The 26,933-nt window shown below is 41.8% G+C and overlaps 1 protein-coding gene across 1 annotated transcript in view; it reads left to right on the top strand.

The window, feature by feature from the left end:
• The first annotated feature begins 20,028 nt into the window (after window positions 1-20,028).
• Window positions 20,029-26,933, top strand: part of LOC308320878 (uncharacterized protein) — a 288,416-nt gene continuing 281,511 nt past the window's right edge. Inside the window, exons 1-3 of the mRNA XM_080771587.1 lie at window positions 20,029-20,103; window positions 22,702-22,775; window positions 24,359-24,444. The gene's annotated coding sequence lies outside the window, so the exon portion shown is untranslated. The remainder of the gene's footprint in view (window positions 20,104-22,701; window positions 22,776-24,358; window positions 24,445-26,933) is intronic.

Genomic DNA, 26,933 nt, shown 5'->3' on the forward strand with positions numbered 1-26,933 from the left:
TCTGGTAAAGGGTATTGAAATACAGCATGCAACGGAGTATCTGGTTAATGTATGGCGAGAAAGGAGAACCTCTTCTGTTGAGATCTTATCATGCTTCAGTAAGGTGACTCAGCGAGTTGTGTTCATGTAAAGCACATTGGAGACTTTTCATGAAAGAAGCAGCCTGCTAATGATCACCCGTAGTTCTAGCGTTTTATTTCATTTGTAGTTCTAGCGTTTTATTTGTTTGACTGCTCAAGGGTGACCTGTGCAAATGTATTACCCATTTAGGCCTGACGTCAAAATAAAAAATAAATCTTCTAAATCCTCCAGTTTTCTGAAATAAAATATTTTCATGATTTTTCAAAAATAGCATATTTTTCAATAGTTACATTTTAACATAATGTTTAACACCAAAAGGGGTTCCCGCCCAAAATGGGTTAATTGGGGTGGGCTGGATACGGACATGGATGAGTCGCTGCCCTTTGGTTAATGCGTCAGATGCAGTTAATTGTTCATTGTTAATTGGCAACGGTCATCTGGTACTTCAACGTTCATCAGAAGCGCAGCCAGTTTGAGCAGAGAACAGTCATTAGGCTCAGGTTCAAATCCCAGCGAGTGAGATGGACAGAGAGATGGCACAAACTTGAAGGTGTCAGGGGATCCACATGTGGCACTCCTCAAGAAGAACAAAGCCTTGTCTTCATTGTCCTCAAACCAGCCCGGAAGACTGTCCTACAGAATCAAATGAAAAGGAGGAAGAATATAGATGATAAATGTCATTTCATGTACAGTAGGTTACTACAGAGTCAGACACTAGATTAGATTGAATACACCTTAACAAAAACAGCAGCTGCTGTTTTCAAATGTTTGGATTTGTCACAGTTTGTAATCAAATCTGATCGACGATGCGCTATAACAGGCCCATGTGAATCTCCTTGTTGTTACTTCAATTAGGTTTTTTTGTGTTTGTTTTAGAATAACCCACTGTTAGTGGAAAATGTGTGTTGTTGTAACCAGCCACTTTAGGACATTGACTTATTTTACTTATATAAAGCTGTCCCACCTCCCACATAACATTATATCACCCTGCTATTTATTTGTGTGTGTGTGTGTGTGTGTGTGTGTGTGTGTGTGTGTGTGTGTGTGTGTGGTGTGGGGGGGATTTTCAGAATAATCAAAACAGGTTTACAGTGGTAAAAACTGTATTTTAGCTGGGGACCCCCTGGAACCCCCTCAAAGTCCCCCGGGGGACCCCACTTTGAGAACCACTGCTTTATAAATACAAATGTATTCATTGTTCTTTTTCCTCCCAATACCCCAGTGTTCATCAGTCTTTCAGCCTGGCCCTACTGTGTGCAGTGCTGCATGTGGCCATGAACACTCACCTTGGTGTCCACGTGAACTTTCCCGTCGTTATCGCAGCACACGAGTTTGTATTTGCCATTTTTGACGACATATAGGATTACTGTCACCTCTCTGTCAATTTTGTCTCTTCTGAAGGTCTGGATTTTGAATTTGAAGTCTAAATAATAAATGAAAGGGGAACAAAGAACAAACTATTTCTGTAACACCATAGATTTGTATCTCAGCAATTTACAATATTGCAAACAACCCATAAGAAAATAAATACTTTTTTGAGCACTTGAGAAGTAATTAAAGACAATGTTGCTCGTCTGCCATTGTATTTCTGTGTAGAAAACATCATCAATCTATTCATTCGTATTATTAAACATATTGTGTCCTAGTGCCAAACCATCTCATGAAGAAAACAATATGTACGGTATATAACCAGTGTTACATGTTGGCATCTATAAAATTGGTTTTAACTTTAATATTCCTCTCCTCCACATTTTTGAGTGTATTTTTTTAAGCAAACATTAACAATATGTATACTCTGCATGTACTGGACATATCTACGCAGCATGTTTGTTTGGTTATACTGGTCTATTTGCATTATTCTGTTACCTCTTTGCTACTGTAGCTATAATTTCGAAAGTAAACGTGTGCGGTCATCAGCTGTGGTCTTTGTGCACCTGCTCAAAACCCACAAGTGTGGGAGCGTTAGGGTGACCAGATGTCCCCCTTTGTGTGGGACAGCCCCACATCCCCAGGACTTTTCAGGTGTCCCACAAATTGAGACCATGTCCCACATTGTGACTATAGTGTTCAAATGCCCTAGTCCCCTAATAATTGGCTTTCTGTTGTAAAGCTCTCATTGCCTCTTTCCTGCAAAATGTAGCCTACTATTAAGTCTGTTAAAATAACATGAGAAATATACCCTAGGCTACGGTACCAAGTCAGCCATACTACCCATGCCCAAAATTTGCATTTAAAACCAAATGTGAGATGAGAGGGGTTTAATAATATAGGCATTATTAGGCCTATGGTCGAATATGACATCAACGCATTTGAGTAATAAGTTGCTAACGCTGCCCCGTCCCCCGGTTCCACACAAATACTTCTGTCCCTCAAATTAACAGTTTGGATTTGATTCTGGTCATCCTAAAAGGGCATCAGCAGCTACAGAACAACAGGTAAGTGCTTGTCTTTGAAGTCTATGTAATAGTGGCTCTGCAGTGCAGGGTGACAGGTTTGAACTGCATGGCCAAATTGTGTTAATAAGTTGATACCCCGCCCCCCGTCCTGTCCTGTCCCGTCCCACACAAGTGATACTTCTGTCCCTCAAATGAACACTTTGGATCTAGTCACCCCGTGTGTTCAATAAATACAAATGAGATTGACAGGCAACTGTGTGGTCAATATCAGCCCACAGCAGCATGAGTATGAAGTCAAATTATGACTGTAGCACTGTCCGGGAGCTGGAATCTTACCAGATGAAGACAGCTCCTGTTTTTCTTTCGGTTCGAAGCATAACTGGTCTTCATGCTTAACAAGCAGAAAGTAGTTGTCCTTGTTCTTGATATATCTTTCCTTTAGTGAATTATCTTTATCTGACAGTGTATAACTGAGGGGGCGAGAAATGAAGGGGCGAGATGGGTACCCGGAGATGGGTACCCGGTACTCGAGCATGTTCGGTTCGGTACCGGATAGGTCCCAAGGTTCGGGAACCACCCCTAGCGATATCTCACCTGGCCCTGAAGATACAGACAATTATAAATCATACAGTACTTCAACATCACACAGCCACAAATACTATGCTGTTATGACTGAGGTAGAGCATCTACCGTATATAAATCAGTGAATCACATAATGAAAATATAATTACCATAAACTCTTGTGGGTAATTTAATAAGACGAGTTTCTTGAAGAGTAGACGTTTATGTTGAGAATAAGAATAATGTGGCAAGTTACAAATCAGGAGCACAACATGTTCTGGTGGGCTCAGTATAAAGAAGGCAGGAAGCTAGCACAGCACCCTGGGAAAGCTGTCTGTTCTAGGCATTACTAGTCAACCTATAGACTCAATCAAAACAGATCAATATAACACAGACATGAATAATCATGAAGCAAATATGATTTGAGTCATATCATTACATCGTCGACCACTGTTCACGGGACGATTCAGTGGAGTTGCAAAGCAAATCAATGTCATTAGTTTCCCAGGAAGCATAATTGGGTAAGATATTCAATGATGATTCTGTCAAAGTGGTAATCAGACAACGTTACCTTGAAAATAGAAAATGTCTCCATTTGTATCCATATATCTCACATCGGTGGCACTGTCACCACATGCCATCGCTGCTGTAGGTCCACTTTGCTCTCGCTGAGATGCACCAGCTCTCTCGTGACTGTATTTATCTTTTATTATGAACAGATTAAAAGGGAAAGATTTACATTTTTACTGAAAATAATAATATTTAAAGATCAACTACTATATTTCACATTTTATAACGTAACCTATTGTTTGTGTTTGCAAGAAAAGAAAAGACAAATGTTACCGTGAAAACGTAAATACCTTCACAGTGAGTTGCACTGCAACAGCTGCAGTCACTCTCAAATGATGATGTGTGATGATCAGTGTTAAAAACTAAACTAAATAAATAAAATACATTAAATCTAACTAATGCTAATAGCATTATGCACAGCTTACAGGTATATGTGGTATTTGTGGTTTCCTGTAACCGGAACAAGTTTTGCACAGTGGTGTGTATACGATATGCCATAAATTACTACTGCATTACTACTAGTACTTCTCGCTGTTCAGAGGTTTCTGCAAAGCATGGCCAGCAATTCTGAAATCAACCTGCATCTGATTTTTCTCACTCTGTAGTGACTCACAGGCCAGGGCTGGCAGGCAGGTTTGGTGGCATGTAGTATACACTTCTCGCACACACACCTCACTGGCCTAACAAATTATTATGTAACAACATTTGACTGAGGGACTGCCATTGGATTTTTGTTATTTTCGTTTCTTCATGTCATATGAAAGCAGGAAATCATAGCTTAAAATATAGAGATATTGGTTGTCCAGTGCACAGTTCAGTGTGGAACCTATACGTTTTTATTTAGACACATCCCTGACTTTTAAAACAAGTTTGCCATGTGGTGTGATGCTGGGTAATTTTTTTTTTCTGGCTAGGTTTTTATAATAACCAGTACTGTATATATATTTCTTTGTTTTCTTTTCTTTGGCTTCTATTTGTGTGTTCTCTGATTTTAGTATTTAAAAAATACTAATTACTATGTATATATGTATATATATATATATATATATATATATATATATATATATATATATATATATATATACACACACACACATGGTTTTACTATGATATATATATATACACATGATTTTACAATGATATATATATATATATATATATATATATATATATATATATATATATATACACACATGCTATGTATGTATGGATCAACTCACTGCCATTCATGTCAGCACTCTAGTGACATATTAAAGATGTGTCCCTGCACATGGACATTGTAGTGTGTGTGTGTGTGTGTGTGTGTGTGTGTGTGTGGCGCATCACATCACATCACACTACAATGTGTAGGCTACACTAGGCGTTTTTTTATCAGAGGGAGAGGCAGAGGCAGCAAAGTTCCGTGTCGCCTACCAGCTGATTAATTTAACTTGCATTTTGTCCTGAATTAAATAGTAATACTATTACTGATGTACTATACTCGTAGACGTGCAAGGACCGTCCTACGTTAGTACGTTACATTAGGCTAATATAGACCTACACTGTATGCGTGCTAAAACTAGATTCAATAAAATAAAGGTATTCTTACCTCCGAGTGACTATGATGTTTAAATGATATTGTCTTTGCAGCTGCTGCCCCGACGGTCACAAATAACTGAATTCGTGACTAGTAAACTAACAGATGCAGGATCTTGCAAGTGTGATCGTCGACTGACTCATGCATGATGCAGGTTGCAGCAACTATATACTCGTCTCAAAGGTTGCAACACGCTTTGGGACACCCTCTTCCCTGGAACACACACACACACACACACACACACACACACACACACACCCTCTTCCCTGGAACACACTTGACAAGTTGACGCACAATGAATTAGGCCTATAATAAAACAGCGAAACATCCGACCATAACAAGTCAACAATTCTTAAACAGCCTGACACTGTGTAAAAAAGACACCACCCGACCATAACATGAACTCTTATTAAGAGCGCAATGAACGCACATAATGAACTCTTAAATCAATCAAGCCTACAGTACTGGGTCGTGGTGTTTTAGTGCTGCATTATGCAAAGCTGTAGTGTGTGCTAGAGTTCTCAACGGGCCCAAAAATGAAGGCCCGGCCCTACCCTACCTACTGGGTCGGCCCGAGGCTCGGCCCGACAAAAAGAAAAACGCCAGTAAATGGCCGGCGTGGCGGTGCCGTGGTTCAGTGTGTGTCTGTGTGAGACACGTTAGGCTGTTAATGTTCCATTTCCATCATTCTAATCGCAGGGGTTTTCAACAGGTGGTCCGTGGACCACTGGTCAGCCGTGAAGGTATTGCATGTGGTCCCTGACCATAAATTTAATAATGTAGCAAAGTGAAGATTTGGCATTTTCTTCCACGGAACAATGCATTACTTTTGGCGGACGTGGAAGTGCATCAATGTTATCAGTTATTGGGAAGTCTGAGGTTAAGAAATTCCACAGAAAATGTAGTTCTCAAGAAGGGTGCAGTCTACCAGTTTACCTGATTGAGTCATGTTTATTAGGAAATGTGCCCATGCCTGTGAATGTGCAGACTTGTTTGTGTGTGTATTTCCTTGTTCGCGCGTGCGTGTGTGTGTGTGTGTGTGTGTGTGTGCGTGTGTGTGTGTTCCAGGGAAGAGGGTGTGTGTGTTCCTGGCAAAAGTGTGTGTGTGTGTGTGTGTGTGCGTGCGTGCATGCGTGCGTGTATAATGCTGTTTCCACTTTGTTTGCAGTGATGTTTTGGCACAATGTGCTACTTTTGCATGCTGTTTTTATTTTTAGACTTTTTATACCTGCGTGACTTTTTGCACATTGCATGTTGTACATTTGCATGATGAAATGCAGACCAGGCTGATCTCCTCTGTTGTGGAAATACGTTTAACCTATACTCACCAATACTGTGTTATTAGAAAGCCTACTTTCCACTCTGAGCTCCCCACCATATGTATAAAATCGTCACTCACCGATGGTGAGTGACTACATTGGCCCACTTCAGTTAGAATCATGCTTTTTTTAACTTCTCCAATGTCGTCAAAACTATCCAGTCACAGCTGCTTGCAAAAGCTTGTGTTTTTTTAACCAACACACAGACCCCACTTGGGGTCCCCACCCATGGGCTGAAAACCTGTATTCTCTCCACTGCTGTGCCACTTTACACGCACACTCAGTAAAAGTAGAACCCCCACCCCAATTGCTTAACTATTCAGCCTTCACGTTTTTGCCTATAACTCTTGAACAGAACAATCAAAAAACATTTCTTTCCAATGTTTCCATGGATCCCTTAGACATTTCAGACCTTCAGATTTTGGATTGCATCCAAAAAAGTTTTTCTTTTTCTTATCATTTTTATCCTACGATTTTGTAACCCATTTTTCACCCCTGTGTCAGTTATCTAATGTGATACATGGGCTCTACACACCCTCCGCCAACCTGGGGAGAGCAATGGACTTGAACTCATGCTTCCTTCATGCATTAGTGTCCAAGTCGCTCCTTTACACCTGACAGGGGGAAGTTTCCCTGGTTGGACGTAGTGCGTGGAAGGAACACATTATTCCAATCAATTCCTTTCCCCTCCATCAGGCTGGCCAGGAGGAGGCAGTTTAGAGACCAGGATTACTGCATGTTTTTTGTGAGGGTATACCTACCCTAGGGGGACACGGGGAGAACATGCAAACTCCACACAGAAAGGCCCTTTCGCCAACCCCGCCTCGGGTATGGGCACTGATGGCGCGGAGGAGAGAACACGCCCCCAGTGCCCACAGCGTCCCAAGCGGGAATCGAACCCAGGACCTTCTAGCTGTGAGGCGAAAGCACTACCAACTGTGCCACCGTGCCCCCAAAAAGTATTTATTGTTAAGTTCGGAAACACCTATGACTACGTACCTGACAATGTTGAGGTGGGAGAGTTTCTGAAGCAGACCGATTTCTCGCACGATGCTTTCTTGCTCCACCTCGGTTTTATAGACCTTCACCACTTTAACTTTGTGCGTAGCACTGTGAGTTATCTGAAAGGCAGGTGACGCTACAGCATGTTAACTTGCAATATTTGTTTCTCACAAAAAAAAAAGAAAGAAAAAATTAAATTAGAAATTAGTTTTCGATATTAAAAGGTTGTGGTGTAGTATAGGATTGACCACTTAATTCCCTTTTCTCTCCCTTGAAAAAAAACCCGTGGTTTCTGAGGCTATTATTATTATGACAATATTGTCAAGCCATCTTTATTTATTTTTACTTAATTGTTACTGATGAAAAGACCAACACCAACACACAAAAGAATACAATACGAAAAAAAGAACAAAAGGAGGAAGACAAAAACAAAAAAGCGTGTATTCATTTAAATATTTACTTGAATAAAGTGAGAAATAACATGGCGAGAGAGCATCGCTATACAGTGTGTGATTTAGGTATAAACTTTACTACATCTTTTCACCTTGTCCCTTTAGATCAGCTCTGTAACACACCGTGTTATCAGTAAAAGCATATTTCTTTTGGCATAGGCTGTGGGAAATTTCACTCTTAATGTCACGCTCATGTTGCTTGCATCTAAATGGAGCACTTTCACAACACCTATCTATCTGTCAGAGATAATCTGTGATGCCTATCTTCAACAGATCGGCCGCAACAGTGTTCAAGTTCCCTGCGAACTTGCTAAACAATGGCAGGAAATAAACAACATCCATTGGCATGACACCATGGTTTCGCCTCAAAGGAAAAATACTTGAGCTATTGACGTGTACTATAGTCATCACAACTTAACCTATTTTGGGCGGGAACCCCTTTTGGGTGTTAGCATTATGTTAAGAATTTTTTTTAAATAGCAGATCTACAAGGTCTGCTATTTTTGAAAATTCGAAGGACGGCTGACACAGAAACATAGCTTTTTCAGAAAACTGTCAGGATGTAGAAGACATTTTTAGAATCTTATCTCAGGTCAAAATGGGATAAGTGACAAAGAAAACAATAACTGGCTCCAAAAAGCCTTGTCAGCTTAGTGTACAGTACAGTACAGTATCGCACGCCATGGTGCTTCTCTCTCCCGCATGCATTTGTGTGTGAGTGTGAGTGTGTGTGTGAGTGTGAGTGTGAGTGTGTGTGTGCGTGCGTGCGTGCGTGCGTGCGTGTGTGTGTGCGCGTGCGTGCACTGAAGTCACATGAATCCAGACAAACCCTGAGTTTATAGTGCATTCTCCTGGGCATAGCACATAACAAATGGTTAACCCATTTTGGCCTCTTCTAAATCCTCCAGTTTTCTGAAATAAATATTTTCACGATTTTTCAAAAATAGCAGACCTACAAGCTCGTAGCGCGCCACTCGGTGGCACGCTATGAGCTTGTAGATCTGCTATTTTTCAATAGCTATTATAACATAATGTTTAACAAAATGGGTTAAAGGGATTAAACATGTAGCTTCAATCACACATTCATGGTTACATTACTAGAGTGAAAGGTGTTACATATGTGTTACTGTCGTATAATTTCTATAAATGAACCAAGGTTATTATTAATATTAAGCAACAGTAAGTAAGAAATGTCTCGGTCTGTGATTCTCCCTCTTAGAGGAGAATAGTCATTTACAAACTCACACCCGAATCCCAGGCCATTGTCATTAACCGTTTGAAGCTCCCTCCGGGACAAAGGGTTTCACACGTCACAAGAATTGTCATCACTGTGAATGCATCTGCTACTTCTATGCTAGATTTCTCTAAGCCGGTTCCAGTTGGTGACTCTTGGTGACTGATTTTCACTGAGTGAACTAACAGCTAAAACTTAAGAAAACTACTTTAAACTAGACTAAACTATTAGATAGTTATAGTCATATATAGTTATATACGCTATAACTATTAATAAGGGGTGCAATTGATGTATTGATTGAAAATGTGCTGGGAGATTATAAGATTATAGCTTTTACTAGTTTGGGGTTAAAAACTGTGTTAATCACCTCTTAAAGATAATATGTTCAGGTTCATTCTTAGTTCCGTTTTAAACATTGCTTAGATATTAACTATGGTCATAGTATGTTTTAGTTTGCATTTAAGTTCTGTTGTTTAACTACATTTGTCAGTGTAACAATTAGTCATTTTTGTATAAAGTTAGGCCTCCATAGTAGAACAGTAAGGAGATCTGTGTCCTGGTCCCGCCTCTCTCTAAACCGGAAATAAACAGATCCCAGATCTCATTGGTCAAAAGTCAGGAAACGCCTGTTTCCATGTCCGGAGGAGGCGGGACTCCGAAATAGATATAGACGGAGGAGCAGTGTTCAAATGAGACTGATCTGGACCGGGTTCTCGACTTTGGGCGACAGAGAGCGGTGCGTGTTTTATCCAGACAGTCCGGGAGAGTGTTTTGTCTCTCGTGTGTTGTTTGCTGTGAGTGGAGTGACTTCTTCCTGCAAAATAAAGTCTCTCCTTACAAATCCAAGTGGACCTGGTCAACGTGTCTTCCTGAACAAATATATACCACAAAACTTGGAGCCTGGATACATTTGTTTGAGACAGCGAGAGGCCTTGGTTTGGGTGAGTTTTGTTTTTTGAATTCACTACAAGCGTCTTGCTGTGTCAACTAATTGGACCGTGGCGTTCGGGTGGGCGTGTTGATGGTTCGTTGAATTTGGTCATGGCAAAATAGTCTGGGTGTTGGTTTACATTTCTACCCGGGGTCATTTTCTTTAGTTTCTGGTTTGGGATTTCTGTCATAGGCTTTGTTTACATTCTGGTTGGTTGTTTGTAGGTTTTTAAGTCGGACTTGCGCACAGCTGTCTGTCGTGAAAACGCCTCGTAATGGGTGGACGTCGTGTTCACAGCTATGAGTACATTAATGTTAGGGGCTTTGATAATAATTTACCATTTACCTGCATAGATTTCGGTCTTTTATTAACACATGGTAGAAGTTCTGGGTTTAGCTGCGCGGAATGGCTGTTTGTATTATTATTTTTCCTTTGTCTTTTAGGCACGGTAATGGGGGTGGGTATTGTGTGCCAATCCTGTTGTGAAGCCGTGAATGCTTAAGGCCTAGCTGTGTCGGGGGTGCGACCGTGTTTTTGTGGTTGGTAGCGGTGGCTAGGGGGGCTTATCCTGTCTAGCTACAGTATGAGACGTGTTCCCGTGTTCTGAGGCTTTATTTGATGAAAATTCGAGTTCGTTTTGGGCGGTTTACACTGTGTAGCCTGGGGGGTGTGGGTTGGTTCCTTATTAGTGAAGGGGTCAGTTGGCACAGGGCTACGAGTAACAGCGTCTGGGCTTGCAAAGCGCTTTGCAGGGACCCTAAGATAATTGCGTTTTGGTGGAGTGACTAGTTCTTCCGTTTAAGGGAGAGGCGGTGTAATATATAGCGTGGCAATTACGCGTTTGATGTGGTTTATTATGTGGCCTGAATCAGGCGAAGTGTGTAACTATTTGGTGTTGCGTTTGGTGGTGAGAGGAAGCGCTGGTTTTCTTTGTAAGTGTTGGTGAACGACGCAGCCTTTGTTCTTGGGTGCAGGTAAATGTTAGTGTGTTTGGGGGGAGGGTCGGTCGGCGGCCATTTTGAATTTGTCTTTGTTGTTGTGGGGGGGTGCGAATGTTCCGGTGGAGGGGGGATGGGGGTTTGGGAGTGGTGTGTGGTGGTTGGGGGGTTGTTGGTCCAGGTGCGAATTTTCGAAGTTGTCTGTAGGTTGTTGGGTGTGTTTGTGTTTGTAGCCGTAACATAGTTATGTTCCGGTGGGGGGAAAGATATGGGCAGTTATGAGATGGACATTTAATGGAGGGATCAGGTTAAAATTGTAATTGGGTTAAATTGGGGTTAGCAGATTTAGAATAAGGTTTTAGCAGGATGTAGTGTGTATGAGGTGATGTGGTTTTGTGGAAGAGTTCTCAGTTCTATATGGGGCATGGCGCCTGGTGGGTACGACTAGGTAGTGAGAATATTGATGGCTGGTCCATGATGTTCGGCGTGTCAGGTTTCTTGTAGAAATGAGAGTTCTCGGTCATAAACGACATCAGTGATGCATTTATATATTAAAACAAGGTAGGTGATTAAGGTGAGTAAATTTCTGGGGTTTTAGTGAGTGGGTGGGATGCAGTGTGGGTTTCAGATAAATACTTTATTTTTGTCCGAGGGGGTTGAAACACAGACTGAGAAACTATAGTCATTTCAAATTTAATGTGGAGGAGTCTCTTATAAGAGTTTAATAAAGAATTTGCTTATTGGTGTGGTGTATTTCATCACCTTACACTGACTAATTGATAGAGTTAAGGTTTGATTAACATGGTGTGGCCCAAGGCTACAGAAATACAGATTTTGGGTGATGTATGGTTATTAAGTTTCTTGGTCTGGGTGTTTTCTGGTCTTTACTCCCCATTATGACTCCTTTGTTGTCTGTTGTCCGGGGCGTGAACTTTTTCCATGCCCTCTGTTTATGTGGAGATATATGTGTTTGGATAGTATAACCATGATGGTTCCCCCATTGTTTCCTCATTGTGTGGTTAACATTTCATATTCCTCCCTGTTTAAACTTTCTTCCCAGTAAAATTCTAGGGGTACGCTGTAGGGTGGAGCTGATCACTTCCCCTTCGCGGCCTAATCTTTCCTTGTAGGGAGGACGTGGGTCTGAATTAACCATTCTTCCCTGCATATTGTTAATAAAGAATTACATGAAGGGTTTTGCTTCATGTGGTTTGAGAGGGGTGCTCAGTAAATCATGGATTTTTTAGGATATACGTGTAGTACTGGCACATAAATCTTTGTAAGGGTTGCATCTGCAACACGAGGTGCGGGTAACATACATTTAATGATAATTACAGTCACACATTTGCTTGCAGATTATAAATATTCTGCTGAACTGCGATTGATTACTGCACTATAATACTAGATGTGCACAAGTGTATAATCCTACAGACTCCATAGGGAGACACCTCAGTGAGAGGTAACTTGGACAGAGGTTACGGTGCAGTGACTTAAGGTCACACATATTCTATTAATAATAATGATGATTATTATCCAATATCCACAAAGGGTGGAGAATGCAGGGAGGAGGATTCAATCTGCACGGGAAAGCTTTTCATCCTGTCTAAGGTGGTTCACATAAAGGATGAGCAAAGTATCTAGGGGGGAGCCTTAGATATCAATATTTTACCTTTGATTGGTGTAACAGGACATCTGTTATCAGTATTTTGTGGGGTCAGCATGACTCATTGTTAAAAAGCTATTAATAGTGAGCAGTGCATGATTCTCTCCGTTAAACAGGTACTGTACGATAATAATGTGTTGAGTTATATCTTTCAGTTTAAAGGAGGACCAAGGAACTAGGTGAGTGAGTATCAATTCGTGTAAATATCAAGTCTTTTTTCACTATTCTTAATAAACAGTGGGGATAAATTAGGTGTGTCCCCAATTGTGAGTTGCTAATCGTCAGTGAATTACATTTGGTAAACATAAATTGATATTGTTTTGACTTGTTTCATTGGTTCCTGAAGGAACTCTTAGTAGTTGTTATTGAACGAATGTGGAGTTAGGTGTCACTATTCCGTTTGAGAGAAACCATTCGGTTGTTTAACTCTCTCACAAAGCGGTATAGTCTTTGGTGCATGCATTCTCTTGTACTAACGGACAAAACCTAACTGCATGTCTGATTTTTTATTGTCTAAATACTAACTCTGACCTGGCAGTGGATACTTGGGGGGTGTGGGGTTTTTTAAATACCTGTGTTCCTTTTTTCAGAAAGCAGGACAGGGTGGACAAGTGGAGTTATTTCTCTGCTTGATCAAGGGAGACGTGTCGTAAGGGTTTTCTAAATTTAGGTCAAACGCTGTATCTTTTACCTTCCAACTTAATATAGTCCATTTCGTTAGTTTTGTTTAAGCTTATAGTCAGTTATAAACATCTCTCACACGTGTCTCTGGACTTGTGTACAACATATACAGTAGTTTGTTGCATTTCACATAATTTGCAGGACATCTTACATTCTTTGATTACACATCTGCCTACAGTTCGCAAGTGAGTCTACAGTCTGTAAGTGACTGGCAAGTTTTGGAGGTTCTTGTATATTTCCTGTTTCAGTGAGGTGATATTTTTTAGGAGCATTGCAAGTAGGACTTTAAAGGTTAATTGGACGTGACATTTATTGTAATTTAATACCTCTGAACTCAGTGGTTAAAAATACTGATTATGGCGACAGCTAGTCGGCAAGCTTCCTACCAACTTGATGAGTTTATCGACAAGTTATCATCAATTCTGGGGAGATGGGAGTCACATGGTCCCATTAATAGTCACTGCTGGCCGCAGGACAGCATATTTCATCCAGGAAACAGTGAACGTCTGGTAGCCAGTGTGCACGATTACGAAAAAATGTTGAAGTCTAGGTTCAGGGAACAGCAGAAGATTATGAAATTGTTCCTTAAAAGAGGAAAGAAAATGGGCAAAACCTATGACCTCATCACCAAGCTGAATCGCGCTAACGTGTTGCAGCGAGGTGCTCATGATTTTGACAGCTCCAGTTCCAGCTCATCGGGGTCTTCCGAGGATGGGGGCACGGATGACGAGGACTTTGTGAACGCAGTGTTGGGGAAGGAGGCGCGGGAGACAGCTGAGGAGGAGGAGTTGAGTGCAAGTCAGCGTGGCGCTGGAGGTCGATCCGAGGCTGCGTCCGCCCACGAGAGGGCAGGGGTTTATTTGGCTTCACTCAGGGAGCCAACCGCCAGGCAGACCAGGGGCCCCGCCAACATGATGCCGGTGACAGAGTCTCCACTGCAAGGGCTGGCTGAGGGTAGAGGTAACCGTCCCCCACCTATAACTGCAACCCGTACCACATGTGCCGAGGGTCCTGTACGAAGAGGAGCTACGTCAGAGGTCACCGACGGGGAAGCGGTGAGGTGTCCAAGACCGGTGGACATTAACCCAGCTGAAGTATTCTTTTGTCCCTTAACGGCAGTGGAACACCCACAGGGGTTCGTGATACGCGCATACCAGGCGTGGGCAGAAATTGCAGGCTGTGAACCATCCCAGGTCGACGACGATGGCATGTCCAAAGCTGTCCTGAGAGACATGATTGTAAGGGGTTTGCCGGACAGTGTACAGCAGGGACTGAAGAAGGAGGTAGGCGTGGCACGTGTTTCCTTGTCATCATTTACAGGCCTGGTGGTCCATCATGTCGGTGTAGTCCGTGCCAAGGAGGAAACCCAGCAGCGTAAGCATACAGAGACTGTCAGAAAGATCGCGAGACTCCAGTTACAGCATCTGGAACTGCAGCTAGCGAGCCTGGCCACACCGACGCCGATGCCTCAAGACACCAGGTATCAACTAATGAGGGGGGCAGGGGCCAGGGAAATGACAACAAGTGAGGGCCCTGCGGTCAGGACACGAAACCTGCCGGTGGTGGTCAGTGGACAACATCTTTACTACGTACCATTGTTTCATGAACATGACCTGGAGGAGATCACAGCACAGCTGCCCCCACTCCAGGAAGGCGCATATCCCTGGTTTGCCAAATTCGATGCTTTGATGATGGGCTCTCTGGTGGCCGTGGGAGACATGAAGAGGTTGTTGACGCACCTGGTAGGGATACAAGGGTTGAATGACATTTTTGCTCAAGCAGGCATGCAATCGTACGCAGACACGGCGAGGGGGGATGCAGACCTACTGGCAGAACACAAGGGATCTCTATACCAGGCAATGAGTGAGCTTTTTCCCACCACAAACTCCAATCAAGGTTTCCGGGACCACATGGGGAGGAAGGCTGTACGACCACGTAATTTCACCGGCTGTTACAGATGTGGCAGCTTAGATCATGTTGCGAGGAGTTGTGACGAGGTCCGTAGATTTCCCTAGGTTCTAACCAGAGCGACAGGTGCCGCCTGGCCCAAAGCAGCCAGCGTGGTGACTCCAGCAGGGATCTCATCACCGCAACTAGACCATCACAATGAGTCCGTCCTACGTTTTCAAGGTGCTTCCGTTGACTTTGGACATATGGTCGTGGCATAAGGAGAAGCCTTTTTCTTGACAGAATGTGGAAAAGAGAAGCCCCATTCTTGCAATTTGGTGAATTAAAAAAAAAAAATGAGAGAGGCAACGACAATATTTTCCTGTAGGGGGGTGCAATTTCTAGAATACCTCCTGATTCCTTTCCTACTGGTTCAACATTAGTAAGAGTGTTCACAGTATATGCTATCAGGGGAACAGTGGGACAGCGGATGGTACGGTAAAAGGGAGGTGTGACAGAAAGCTATCATTGACATGTTGGCACAATCAGTATATGTATATAGTCTGTCACTCTTGTTGAGTGGCAGAAGGGGGGAGGATATAATAAAATCAAGTTAATAGGGGGGGTATTTTTATTTTTCAGAGTGCATTTTCCAATGCAATTGGACTAAATTCTTTAAAAATGTATAAACATCTTAGGAGGAGTCAGAGTGTCACTTTTGTTTATTTAGAGGGAACATGCAATACATTTTGAACTTGTGACTTATAAATACTTGAAGAAATGACTTTTTGTCAACAAATGTGCAGTCTAATTTAGGATGCATTATTCACATATAGGAGTAATTTGGGTTGTTCTAAGAAACAACCATGGCATTAATAAGAGGAACGGAAAATGAGACTACATTGGAAAAGTTACTAGGAGTTGGCAAGATAAAAGATACATCACAATAAGAATAATTTGATTTTAATATGAGTGGATGATTTTCAGGACTTTGGGAGTAACTGAACGGTCTGCTACTAACTAACTAATAGTTCAATGCATGGGGGTGGTGATGCAAAAGGATGTTTAATCTTGTGTAGGAGTTGTTTCATATTTCCAACAGGAAGCTGATGGAGAAAAAGTTGCAGTTACAACAACATCTTGTTATAGGCGAGGGGTGCCAGTAGACATCTGAGATCATGTCCTAGCAGAGGCTGTCCGTCTACTTCTGCGCTACTCCATGTCGAGTCGTGATTATCAGCTCTACAACAGCTATCCCGAGGACAGTGGTCCACATCACCGACAGCGGGTAACCAGAAGATGTCGTCAAAACTACATCATCAATGGGATATCAATCTTCAGTCCATCTTCAGGTCACGCCTACACGAAGGGCTCTGATACACTTCAGCTGTGTCATGACTGAGGCTGGTATACAGTCGTATAAGTCAAAACCGATTCCTGATTGCTCGGAGATGGGTGATCCTACATGGAAGAAGAGTGTTCGATCCTGAGGAATGCTGTACAGCTTCAGCCACCCATCCTTTGCGCAAAATGCCCTGGTGACCACAATGAAGATCATTGCCATTCCTGTTGAACTACTGGGATGTACAGGACAGTCCAAAACCAGGATTCATCTGCGTTTAGATTTTAGTCGAAAAAAGGAAGGAGTATGCGCGTGAACCGTCATCGCAGGAGAAAGAAAATATGTCAATACTGGATTGTTATGATTTTGTGTTTATGTTTTCATATGTTTCAAATTTGCGGGTACAGGGATTATTGACTTTAGATAGGTTACGTTGAATGTATTGACTTTTCAAATCCACAGGTGTGACTTCGTGAATCATGACGGATGTTGTGCTTCTATTTTTCGAGGTTTTATTGTACTTCAGCTTTCAAGTAGATCTGGTGATTCGAGGATAACGTTGATGGTATTTTTAGTCATCATTCAGGGAAGGGGGGTGCAATAACTGTTTAATTTTTCATTTGTTCAGTGTGATAATTGTGTAGGTATTACAGGTGCCAAGGGAGGAGGCTAGGACTTGGGTACTGTTTACATATGACTTGGGATTCGGGGAAGATGTCTGATTCGGTATTTTATTATTACTGTTATTACTACTACCATTAGTATTATTCTGTTGGTTCATACTTCATATAATTGGACAGTCAGTTGGTCGATATAAAAGGGAGGGGGGTAGGTCACATTCAAAGTTTTCACATTCAGGTTTTTGCTATTAAGGTGTTTTTGTGGGTTTTAAGGATAAAAGGGAGGACCTGTTTCTTTGGGTTCATTTATGTAATAGTTTATGGAGCAAAATAGCTCCATAAAAGGGAGGTTATGTCGTATAATTTCTATAAATGAACCAAGGTTATTATTAATATTAAGCAACAGTAAGTAAGAAATGTCTCGGTCTGTGATTCTCCCTCTTAGAGGAGAATAGTCATTTACAAACTCACACCCGAATCCCAGGCCATTGTCATTAACCGTTTGAAGCTCCCTCCGGGACAAAGGGTTTCACACGTCACAAGAATTGTCATCACTGTGAATGCATCTGCTACTTCTATGCTAGATTTCTCTAAGCCGGTTCCAGTTGGTGACTCTTGGTGACTGATTTTCACTGAGTGAACTAACAGCTAAAACTTAAGAAAACTACTTTAAACTAGACTAAACTATTAGATAGTTATAGTCATATATAGTTATATACGCTATAACTATTAATAAGGGGTGCAATTGATGTATTGATTGAAAATGTGCTGGGAGATTATAAGATTATAGCTTTTACTAGTTTGGGGTTAAAAACTGTGTTAATCACCTCTTAAAGATAATATGTTCAGGTTCATTCTTAGTTCCGTTTTAAACATTGCTTAGATATTAACTATGGTCATAGTATGTTTTAGTTTGCATTTAAGTTCTGTTGTTTAACTACATTTGTCAGTGTAACAATTAGTCATTTTTGTATAAAGTTAGGCCTCCATAGTAGAACAGTAAGGAGATCTGTGTCCTGGTCCCGCCTCTCTCTAAACCGGAAATAAACAGATCCCAGATCTCATTGGTCAAAAGTCAGGAAACGCCTGTTTCCATGTCCGGAGGAGGCGGGACTCCGAAATAGATATAGACGGAGGAGCAGTGTTCAAATGAGACTGATCTGGACCGGGTTCTCGACTTTGGGCGACAGAGAGCGGTGCGTGTTTTATCCAGACAGTCCGGGAGAGTGTTTTGTCTCTCGTGTGTTGTTTGCTGTGAGTGGAGTGACTTCTTCCTGCAAAATAAAGTCTCTCCTTACAAATCCAAGTGGACCTGGTCAACGTGTCTTCCTGAACAAATATATACCACATTACCACAAGGGGCTGTGAAACACTTGTAATGCATAACATTTGGTTAACAGTAAAATGTATTTCAAGTTTCAAAATTTGTTCCACGGAAAATAAAAATGCTGTGTGTTCTCTTTCAGTATTAAGAACTTATGTAGTTCTTTGCGAAAAATACTTTTAGAAACAACTTTTCAGTGAGATAAGCCGTGAGGTTTGGTCAGTTGTTATAGTGGCATCCATGGCATGCTCTCTGGAATCTGCGTCTCTTTGCAAATATATAAGCTTTAGTCGAACTAAAGGAGCATCGATAAACCGGCAATTATGTTCAGCTTTTACTTCATCATGAAGTTGTAGTAGAGTACAACAAATGTATTGAAAGTATTTAAAACCTCTGCATGGGTCACTGCAGTGTTGCCAACTTAGCGGATTTGTCGCCATATTTAGCTTCTTTCCAGACCCCCCTAGCGACTGAATTAGTGAAAAGCTTCTGGCGAGAAATCTAGCTTTTTTTTCCTGGTGAATTGGGGACAAATCGTGTTGACAGGCGCCAGATATGCGCCAGAGATAAAATCCCAATTTATTTTTTTCTCAGCCTCAAATTCTCTCTAAATTGGCAAAACTAAAAGTGGTCGGCGTGTCTGGCTCACAGCAGGCTCAGTGGCTTCCTCGGCTCGGTTATGTGCACACTGCACACACTCCTTTCTTGCTCTGCCTAGGTGAGTGCGCTCCGGTGCGGTATTTCCGAACGTGCCCCTCGAGCTCGACAGAGCAAGAAAGGAGGAAGCACTGGCAGCTCAGTTTAGTCTGCTAGTAAAAATAAAATACACACTTGGATGCATAAAGTATTAACCTTCTAATTCCTGTATGGATCGGAACAAAATAGCGTTCTAAACGTTAGTTGAATTGAGGTATGTTTTTTTTATATTACAATGAGTTTAAACGAGCAGCGAATTTTCAGAGTTCAGACCACAGCACAGAGTGCCTCTGCAGCTGCTGCGTTGAAAAAATAAAAAATAAATCAGATATGGTCTGAAGCTGTCTGGAGATGCTTGCTATCAGCACAAGCTGCCTGACACTGTTTTGAGGCAGTTTGGCACATCAGCATTGTACTCTTTCAAATCAGCTCCTCAAGCAGCCACAGCAACAACATGTATTGGGATGTATTGATGTCAGTTTGATGTGAAGTTTCATGGTGATATCCAACTTTGTCACGTATCAGCAAGAGATGATACAAACTAACTTAAACTAAGTGCACATAAATGACAAATTTTTTTCTGGGCTGGCTACATATTTTCGTTGCTATAGGGGCGCCTAAAAGTCGCTAGGGACGCAAAAAAGTCGCTAGGGGCGGCGCACGCTACGCGCGCGCATATCCCACCCCTGGCGACTTTTAGCTACTTTTCGAGGAGCCACTAGCTACTTCCGTTACTGGAGAGTTGGCAACACTGGACAGAACATTCACCGATCTTTTTGTCCTCCTCTGAGACTGAGTCCTCTCTGCTCTGCTCAACAATTAAGCTACAGGTAGCTAAAATATATACAAGCTACTTTTAAACCTTATAGTTTATAGCTGTGATCAGGGCGCGCTGGACCGGACCGGCGCTTATAACTTAAGGACTGTGTTAGTATTGACTGTTCACTGTATAACGTGATTAACAATAGCCTATACTGTATACATACATGTATGAAATGTATACTAAACTATAAGCCATAGCCTATATATCCTTAAAATACATGTTCCATATAGGCTTACAAACTTAACAGAGCAAGGGTTTATATTTATCACGTTTTATTTACACAACGTATAATGTATGTGCGTCACTCAGAACTCATAACAAGGCCTTCTCCAAGAGCAGCCATTTTGTTAGCCCCACAAGCAGAACCCAATGGTAGTAAAGTTTCTGACATTTTTAAAGCTTAAAGTCCAAAGCTTTACGGAGGGTTCCGAGAGGGGCTACCATTTTGTGTAAACTGTATATAAGCCCATTATAGTTGTTCACATATAGCGCTATATGAGCTTGTAGAGCTGCTATTTTTCCATAGCTAAAGTATAACGTAAATAATGCTTAAAACACCAAAATGGTTTACGGGGTGGGGGCGGGTCACGGTTAAAAATAAAAGTATCACTTCCACAAAGCTAGTGTCATTTGTATATTGTTGACCTATCAGTTCAGAGGCCGAGCCAGATTCACCTATAAGGTGACCGTAACATTTTTGTATTCCTATTTCCTACCTCAGTGATGTAAGTATAGGTCATGCTCAATGTAATGAACACCTACTTTTATAAATTGCAGCATTTAACTCCCATGGGCGGGACTTGACTTGACAAAGGGTGAATTGTTAATTGTTAATTGTTAATTGTTATATAAGGTTTTCCCTTATATAGGTCTATGCCGGTATACATGGGGCAACTGGCGGCCCGGGGGCCACATGCGGCCCCCAGCTTCACTTAATGCGGCCCTCAGGTTAATATCAGAATATGTGTTATTGATTTCAGCTGTTTACAATTCCAAACATGTTCATGCAGCTAATGCAGCTCATGCTCCCAACATGTTTAGTTCACACAAAGTTAACATAACTAAATTCATTTGAATTTTTCAGGATTCCAATAAAAAGAAAATGCCAATTTCTGTTTCCAGTATTTCAATTCAAATATAGCAAAAATAGCAGATCTACAAGCTTGTAGATCGGCTATTTTTGCTACGTCAACAATTATGCAACGTGGTCCTCTGGAGTGAGTGTGGAAATATACAGTGGCCCTCTCCATCGTCAAAGTTGCCCACCCCTGGCAGGGCTGGGCAACTTTGACGATGGAGCCACTATATTTCCACACTCACTCCCTAGGGCCATATATTACTGTCGTAGCAAAAATACTGATCTACAATTTTTGCTATATTCAAATTGCAATCTTGATTTTTTGCTATTTTTGAATTGGAATCCTGAAAATTAACATTTTTATGTAATTTCAAATGCATTTAATTATACTTGGGTTGAAGCAATGAGCTACTAAGACTACTACTTTAGACTGAAGTAATAAAAGCGGGTCATGTTTGCATGTTGTTGAATAGTAACAGCTGAAACCAATATACAGTATCAGTATTCTGATATTAACCTGAGGGCCACATTATGTGAAGGTCGCCAGGGCCGCCAGTTGCCCACCCCTGCCCTATGGTCTATATATATATATATATATATATATATATATATATATATATATATATATATAAGGGAAAATCTAATTTATGTTAACGTTTATTTATTTGATATGAACATAACAATTCACCCTTTGAGCCCTCTGTCACATGGAACTCTTTGTTGTGTCCATGTATCAGTGCATCAGTATCCTCTGAGATAACGTGCATTTGGTCTAAAGAAGAGAACTAGTCTACGCCCCCAGCAGCACAACAACATATTATAGTTGCATCTGACAGAGCAGGGGTCAAAGTTGAACCAAAGTTGCTCTCTGGTAGAAATAGGTCAACAATACAATACAAATGCTTTGAGTCCAACAATCTGAACTAACACTTTGAGCAGTTTTGCTGACATCATGTTTTGCGCTGGTCGTGTTGCCCAATATATGCGCTCGTGATTTGGAAGCAAAGATTTGAGTTAAGAATACATAAACTGCCTCCCCCTGGCTAGCCGGGGCGCCTGATGGAGGGGAACCTCCCCCCTGTGACTGTCAGGTGTAAAGGAGCAACTTGGACTCTCAGGCATGAAGGAAGCATGAGTTCAAGTCTGTTGCTCTCCCCTTGTCCCCCATATATGGGGACTAGGTTGCTCTCCCCTTGTCCCCCATATATGGGGACTAGGTTGCTCTGGGTTGCTCTGGGTGTGTAGAGCCCAGGATCACATTAGATGATTGACACAGGGGTGAAAAATTAGTTACAAAATCGTGGGATATAAAAAAAAGAAAAAAAAAGAATACATACCGGTATTTAAAGATTTGCCTATTTTTCTAAAACAGCAGACCTACAAGCACCGACTCGAGTGCCGCGCTATGAGCTTGTAGATCTGCTATTTTCCAATAGCTAAAAGTAAACACCAAAAGGGGTTCCCGGGCCTCAGTAAACTATTAACATGACCCTTTTTGTTCTCTTTCTGTTTGTTTGACACACACAGGGAACCAGGAAGTCCACCCACCACCGCTGTGTTCCGCTTTTACACCTGGGATAAAAAGATAAAGTCAATCCGAGGTAAGTTAACAGTATATTATGTATCGACGTCGATTAACTTCTTCAGCGTATATGTTCAGGTTCAGGTTCAGGTTTATTTGTCATGTGTATAGATACAGAGTATACATACAATGACATTTATTTTGCTCAGAGCACTCTCAGTCTTACATACACAGGACATAAACAAACATCTATAGTGCAAGAAAAAGACAGGAAAAGAAAAGTGCAAGTGAAGTGAAGTGCAATACAGTTCGAGGTCAGCTGTTCAGCAGCCTGACTGCCTGGGGGTAAAAACTGTTACTGAGACGGGCGGTGGTACGAGATTTGATGCTCTGGTAGCGCTTTTTGGAAGGGAGTAGTTTGAACAGGGTATTTGCGGGGTGGCTGGTGTCTTCCATGATGTTATGGGCTTTTTTCATACAGCGCGTGGTGTAGATGTTATGGAGACTGGGTAATTCTGTAGTGCCGATGATTTTAGCTGCTGTTTTAACGGTCCTCTGCAACCTATTGCAATCCTGAGCGGTCGTGTTACCGTACCACACTGTGATACAGCCAGTTAAGACACTTTCAATTATACAGCGATACAAATTCACTAGACCTTTTGTGTGAGTTTTGTTATGCTAGCTTTCATTAAAACGGATTATGTCCAGTACTTTTATCAGATGGATTGTAATCATTCCGGAGTTTAACATCCTACTGAGACCTCTGATACAGGCAGTATAACTACTGACCTCTGATACAGACAGAATAACTACTGACCTCTGATACAGACAGAATAACTACTGACCTCTGATACAGACAGAATAACTACTGACCTCTGATACAGACAGAATAACTACTGACCTCTGATACAGACAGAATAACTACTGACCTCTGATACAGACGGTATAATTACTGACCTACAGTTTGAACAACACAGTATTTATTACTCTGCATGTGTTCACAGTTCAAACACGCTTGGACGCGCTCTCTCTCTCTCTCTCACACTCACTCACTCTCTCTCTCTCTCTCTCACACACTCGCTCGCACGCACACACACACACACACACACACACACACACACACACACACACACACACACACACACACACACAAACACTCAAATAAGTAGCAAATAAAAATTTGCAATTCAAATACACCATGCAGTCTTGTATACTATACTTATTATACTTATCGTTTTTTTAACTGTTATTTTATGTGCTCAAACAAAGTAAGACACAGAGAGACGGATTGAATTGAAATCTAGCTAAATCTAGCTTGGTAATGACGAGACACACCTGCAGATACAACCGTTCTAAGTGTGGGAAGGGCCGTCATTTGGCTTGTTGTCATTCTGTGTAGACGTGGCGTGATCTGTTGTTTGTGTGAAGCAGGTAACCAACCAGTTTGACAACCGGTTCTCTTTGCTTGTCTGTCTCTCTCTCTGTCTCTCTCTCTCTCTCTGTCTCTCTCTCTCTCTCTGTCTCTCTCTCTCTGTCTCTCTCTGGCTCTCTCTCTCTGTCTCTCTCTGTCTCTCTCTCTCTCTCTCTCTGTGTCTCTCTCTCTCTGTCTCTCTCTGGCTCTCTCTCTCTGTCTCTCCGCCCATCTCCACTTTATCCAACCAGGACACAGAAGTCATTCTATGATCCAGTCCAGAGTCTACAGAACAGAACCAGAACCCAGAACCATGGACGGACAGGATTCATGACGGGTAAAGATTCAAACAAACATTTTTCATGACTAGGTGCAGGTCTACATTATACCAGTTTATCACATGGCTTGGTTGAATTCTGATTGGTCAATCGCTGAATTCAGCGGTGAGTTGCCTAATCAAACCCTCTGAGCACCAGCTGCGTAACAGCCACGTAAACACACACACACACACACACACACACACACACACACACACACACACACACACACACACACACACACACACACACACACACACACACACACACACACACTGTGACACACACCTTCAGGGAGTGAAGGTGACACACACCTTCAGTTAGACTATAGTGTCCGCCCTGACACCGGGAGGTCGAGGTTCGACCCCCGGGCTGGGGAGAGAGATATAAATATATACACTGTAAATATTTATACTGTATACAATCAGGGCTCCAGACTAACTTTAGGTAGGTAGCACTGGCGCCACCTACCTTTTCAGTTGGTAGCGCCACCACAAATTAGGTAGCACCAACCTTTTTTTTGTATAGCGCCTCAGCGCTGTATTAACACATGACCTTATCACCAAGGCTAGCAAAGGCTTTCTTGGCTGAAGCATAAATGCCTTAAATTAAGCAGATAACATGTTATATTTCTCACTCACACATTCTATAGGACAATATTATAATGAATAAACCTATAGTGCATTTTTCCATATCGTTATTATCATTTGGCTACTGTATATGAAACAGAAATGAGACACACCCCTTACCTTCTGCATGGGCATGTTCAACCTAATGGCCAATAAGGATATTTAATCCACCGAATTCATAATCTTTGCCCACTTTCCTCCTGTCTTTTCTTTATATGGAATGAACATGTGAAAGCTTTTATTGTGAAGGGGAAAGTTTCTAAACGTCTCCGCCTGCATATTTCCATGTGCTGATCTACAAGCTCACAACGTGTGGTGGACGCGACGCGTTGTGAGCTTGTAAATCTGCTATTTTCAGCATGCAACACCACGTCGTACGACGAAGAATATACCAGGTTTCACGTGGGAGATGTATTTTGTTCGAGGCGATCATGTATGTAGCCTGGCCTGCATACAGTCTATGGCCTGCACACAGCGCTACTCCACGCAAAATAACAAGCTATTGGAAGCTATTTTTCAACAAGTTTACTGTGTTTGGGGTCGGGGACGAGGCGCAGTCCCCCATATTATGTTGTGTCTGCTGTCTCCGTGGATTCAGCGACAGCAATGCACAGCATGCATCATCATAGTTGTAAAAAGCTCCAGGGAAACTTATGTACAGCCGATGTTGAAATCAGTTTCCTTTTTTTCGGGGTTGATCAGTGAGCGCGCCGCCGCTGTTGAACTCACGCGTGTCGCGTGCAGACCGGTGCAGACAGACAGGCAGAGAGAGAGAGAGAGAGAGGGAGGGAGAAAGAGAGAGAGGAGGCGCGGAATGAGTGAGAATAAAGTAATATTTTATTATCGCGCTAACGCCCGTGCTTCATTGAGTTTAGCATAGTGGTAAAGGCTTCACATAGACTAAAATGCTAGGAAGGGACTAGTGGACAAGAGATCCAGTAAAAGTAATTTTGCACTTGGTTGCATGCTGAAAATATCAGATCTACAAGCTCAGAACGTGTCGCGCTAGATCGGCTATTTTCAGTGCACGGCCCAAAAAGGTTGCCATATAATGGTTATTTCAGTAAGCAGGGAATTCATTTTTATTTTATTTTTTAATGCTTTATTAACAGATTGCTGTGATTTCACAATGATTGTTAAAAGGAAAATTGCTTTTTAATTGCATCTATTTGTGTGCACATTTTGGTTTGCCTTACTTCTTATTTAAACTTAATTTATGCATAGTAGTTAGGGTGGCCAGACGTCCGGTTTCACGCCGGACAGTCCGGTTTTAGACCCACCTGTCCTCCTCCCACCTCAACCTCTGGCCGGACACATAATTGTCCGGTTTTTTGTGATATACAGTGCTTGTGCCATAACTGTCATTTACGTCGTCTGCCTGGGTATTAAAATCTCTGCAGCGCTGCTCAGCTCCGAAGCGAGTGGAGACGTTCGGAGTGTTGCCATGTCCGCTTAATTATAAGCGACTTTGGGCTTGTTTTATATAATAGGCTACTAAGCCTAGTCAGGCTTCTTTTGGGCTTGTTTTCATAGACATGGTTGCTTGGTTCTCTTCCAAAACCTGGCAACACTGCCAGTGGGATGGTCGGTTTGAGCTCTCACAATCAATTTAGTATAGTTAATGCAGAGATAAATAAACCAAATATGCCGAAATGAAAAACTACATTTAATGAGCAATATGGAGCTCGACATCATAAAGAAAGGGAGGCTAAAGCACTGTGAACATACATATAGGCTACTGGCTTCATTCTATTTCTATGTCCTATACACCGATGACCATAAGACTGTATAAAAAACCCCACAAGAAAGAGATTAAACATAAAACATACCGGTATCTAAACATGAAATGAAATAAATTGATTATAAAATGAATGGCCTTT

Source organism: Protomyctophum bolini (assembly GCF_963924005.1).
Source record: "Protomyctophum bolini genome assembly, chromosome: 9".
NCBI classification, from domain to species: Eukaryota; Metazoa; Chordata; class Actinopteri; order Myctophiformes; family Myctophidae; genus Protomyctophum; species Protomyctophum bolini.